The 4216-nt window shown below is 38.9% G+C and overlaps 1 non-coding gene across 1 annotated transcript; it reads left to right on the top strand.

The window, feature by feature from the left end:
* Nucleotides 1–634: 634 nt before the first annotated feature.
* Nucleotides 635–741, top strand: LOC148207815 (small nucleolar RNA R71). The gene has a single exon (XR_015787636.1). It is a non-coding gene; the product is annotated as a small nucleolar RNA R71 (small nucleolar RNA).
* Nucleotides 742–4216: the final 3475 nt, after the last annotated feature.

The following is a 4216-nucleotide window of genomic DNA, read 5'->3' as shown; positions in this document are numbered from 1 at the left end:
CTGATTGTACTGCTGTTGCGGTGGTGGGATGTATTGCTGTGTAGGTGGAACATAGGGCTGCTTGTTCTGTTGGCTCTGCCCTTGATTAAAACCGCTCGAACCTCCTTGTCCTCCCCATGAGAAATTAGGGTGGTGCCTCCAACCTGGGTTGTAGGTGTTCGAATATGGGTTAAAGTTCCTATTGTTCCCATGTCCTACATAAAAAACAGAAGCAGGGTTATGTGGACAATTATCATAAATATGGTTTTCACTGCAAAATGAACAAATGAGATCGTTGACTTGGCAAACAGGGGCAGGAGTGCAATAATCCGACTGCACAGGTTGTATCGGCGTGGCTAATGGATTTTTTATTCCCAATACCATCTCTTTCAGCCTCTGGTTCATTGTAACCATCTCTTTTTGCATCGAGGTCGCAATGTCCAGAGCCAAAACTCCAGCTGGATCTTGCTTCTTTGGTGCTGCCCTAGATCTTTGCGAACACCATAGTTCGTTATGTGAAGCTAAGTCATTTAGGATGTCAACTATCTCGTTGAATGTCTTCTTTGTAAAGGCTCCGTTGGCAGCATTGTTTAGCATCATCTTAGTAGGATGATCTAAGCCTCTAAAGAAATGTTCTATCTGGATGCATGCCGGCAAGCCATGGTTCGGACATTTCCTGATTAGTTCTTTAAATCTCTCCCACGCCTCGTGAACAGGTTCACGATCATACTGTCTAAACGAGATGATCTCCTCTCTGATATCAGCGTGGCGAGTAGGTGGGAAGAATTTTGTTAAGAACTTCTCCACTAACGACCCCCATGTGGTGATGGATCCCGGTGGAAATGCATTGAGCCATGCTCTAGCTTGGTCCTTCAAAGAAAATGGAAAAAGTGTTAGTCTCAGAGCATCGTCTGTTATACCAGGTAATCGAAATGCATTTGCAATTTGAATGAATGATTTCAGATGATCATGTGGATCCTCATGTTCCTGCCCTCCAAAATGTCCAATTGTCTGCAACATTTGGAAGATCATTGGTTTAAGCTCAAAGTTTGCGTGGGCTGGAATAGGGTTGACTATCCCTGAATCAAAGTTCTGAAAAGCCGTGGCGGCATATTCTCGCATTGCCACGTCTCTGTTGTCCGCCATCTGGATATGGTTGAATTCATCATTTCTTGCATGATCCCTCATATTACCGTTAACAGCAGGTGGATCAACCGGATCACGAGGTGGAATATCTGCCATTGATGTGCTCGTACTCTCTACCTCACTTTCAGGACTAATTTCACCTTCTCTCTCTTTTTGCTTTTCTAGTTGTTTTCCAAGTCTTTGCTCCTTTCGAGTTTTTCGAAGGGTCCGGTCAATCTCAGGGTCAAGGGGTAAAAGAAAAGATCTTGTGCTCATGCACTTTAACTTACCCTTGTGAGATCAACGACCAAAAATATAGAACAAAAACGGTGGATGGAACTTACACCCAACAACAATTCACAAAAATAAAAACTAAAAGAATTTGAAAATAATTTTAAAACTAAAGTCCCCGGCAACGGCGCCAAAAACTTGACTGGGCGTTTATGCTGAACGCACGCGCTAAGCGTGGTAACAATTATATAGATGCAAGCGCACACCTGTCAGAGTAATATAAAATGGACGGAGTATCCAAGTATCGATCCTCAAGGACTTCTAAACAATTTCCAAACTCTAAAGTTTTAAAGAATAGTGAATGTTGGAATGAGTGATTCTTGTAAAATGGGAAGTGGTCACAAATAATGGTTTGGATTTGGGATTTGGACTTATAATAATAAAACCTAGCCCGAATTACTTCAAGTTAGCCATCAAAGAATCAAGGACATGCTAAGGACAATATGCATTTTACTTTAGAAACCAACGACTACGCTTCTCACTTGACTTATGTCTAAGCAAGTTCAAAGTCCTAAGACATTCCCTAATATGTCTATTATGAGAGATATCTTAGTTTTAGGATGGAAATAGTCGCAACCTCGGGTTAAGGTCCTATGTCTAGGCTACTTAAGCGGAACCCTTATGTCTAAGGCGCTCCTCTCCTCGGTTTAACCACTCAACAATGCAAATAAGCAACCTTTTCAGTATTGACTTGTTAAGACTTACAGTGGCCTTCTCTAAATCCTAACTTTTTGGGAAAACATGTTGAGCAATGAATGGAAAGCAAAAACACTTCTTCTTAGCAACCCTTTTTAGACATAAAAGGCTAACTATCCATAACCAGGCTAGAGACGGGAATTCAGAAAGACATAATGAAGAAAATACAGCAAGTAAAATGGTTGAATGTGGAATGCATGTGTGAAAAACAAAAGTTAACTAACGGAGAGTTTTTGTCGGGATTGAGAGCTTCGCCCTTCTCTTTCAAGCAAGGGGGAGTGTCACGTGCTCTTTCCTCCAAAAACACAACTCTCTTAACTAAAAATAAAGTAAAGGCAAAGGGAAGATAAGCAAAGTGCTAGATTTTTATAGATTTGAATAAGTAGAAAATAACTAAGTACAAATGGAAACAAAACAAAGCTCAATAAAAGAATGTAAAGTGCTCGGGATTTAAAAACGAAAAGCAACTAATGAAAGCAACTCAAAAGTACTTAGAAAGCAACAAAGAAGCACTAAAAATGATCAAGAGAAGGAAGCAAGGCTTGATGATTTTGGTGGAGAAGTTGCTGGAATTTATAGCTGTGCAGAATTGGTTAGGTAGGTCCTAAAACGATGGTGAATCACCCATTTCCAACTCTTTTGACTGACCAAATCATGCTCAAACTGATAGTGGAACACTTCTTCTACACGTATGCATCGGTTGGAACCACCAAAACGCATTGGAAGACGCGTTTCATTAAGGGCAAAGTTGGAAGAAAACCAGTTTTTCTGCAGGCTTCCCAGGCGCCTGGCGCCTCCCATGATGGTTTTTCCGTCTTTTTGCTTCTTTTGATTAATTTGCACTCCCAAATGGTCCTAAAATGTCATAAATACAATATAAGCCAACCACAAACCATAATATATGAATTTTGCATGAATTGGAACTCAAACGATCGAGAAAAATCCGAAACAAAGCTGAAACATTGTAAAAACAGCATCTAAAACCTTCTTTTTACGCATGTAAACAAGCGTAATCACACCCCCAAACTTAACTTTTTGCTTGTCCTCAAGCAAAACTTAGCAACTTTAATCAGCTTTCTAACACATGGACAAGGAAAAGCAAAAGCAACCGAGATGTTCAATCATAAATTGTCTCAGGGAAAAGATGTCAAAGCCTACCATTCTATTGCCTTTGTAAACTTAGTCACTATAAACCAAGTTTGAAATGATAAAAACTTTTTCTTTCAAAATCTTTTTTCTCTTTCAAAAACAGAAAATGTTTTCAAATACCCCTAAGGAATCTGCACACTCCCTCCTTATACTAAGACTTTTACATCTGAAAGACCGGCTACTAGCCCCTGAGGTTTCCACACACTAACATCGGTTTCAACCACAGCTACTCGTAGAAAGACTTTGAACTAACAGCTAGGTCATAAAACGACGACAATGAGAAACACGAAGTCACTTATCACCATCTTTACTGCTATTTTCAAAGTCAACACCCAACCTAAAACTGAATGGGTGTCTACAGTAGGACTCGGGAATCATAAATATATTTTCTTTAACTCTCAATGTTTTTACCACTCTTTTCTTTCTAACCCAAGTCTTTTCCCCACTCTTATTTTCTCTCAACAAGACTCTTTTTACTCTTTTGCAATTTTTTTTTTGTTTTTTTTTTGTTTTGTGTTTTTTTTTTCAACACTTTCTTTTTTTTAATAGCATTTGTTTTTCCAACTGACTCTTTTTCAAAAGAAAATAGCATGATTTTCAAATATAAATAACACCTTATCTTTCTGAAACAACGACTGACACAACGACTGTCCCCCCCAAACTTAAGAGAGACAGTGTCCTCACTGGGAAAAGACTTTTGCATCGGATGAAAAAGGCTTAACAGTAAAAAGGACAAGGACTTCCTATATAGGGGCAAAGAAAAAGCTTAAAGTTTGTAAAGATCAAAAAGACATAAAAGAAAATGAGTTTATCACATAAACAAAGGAAATAGCTCAAAGCTTAGTCAGACATAGAACAGAAAACTCAACAATCTCTTATAATCATCATCGACATGAAATCACATGCACAGCACAGATGCTTCAAAATAGGCATGTGAAAAGCTAAACTAAGGTTAAGTGAAGGCATACTTTAAGTG

The sequence above is a fragment of the Momordica charantia genome, unplaced genomic scaffold, assembly GCF_013281855.1.
Source record: "Momordica charantia cultivar OHB3-1 unplaced genomic scaffold, Mcharantia_2.0 BLBB01000061.1, whole genome shotgun sequence".
NCBI lineage: Eukaryota > Viridiplantae > Streptophyta > Magnoliopsida > Cucurbitales > Cucurbitaceae > Momordica > Momordica charantia.
Note: the sequence above shows the minus strand (reverse complement) of the source record. Positions and strands in the feature narration are given on the sequence as shown.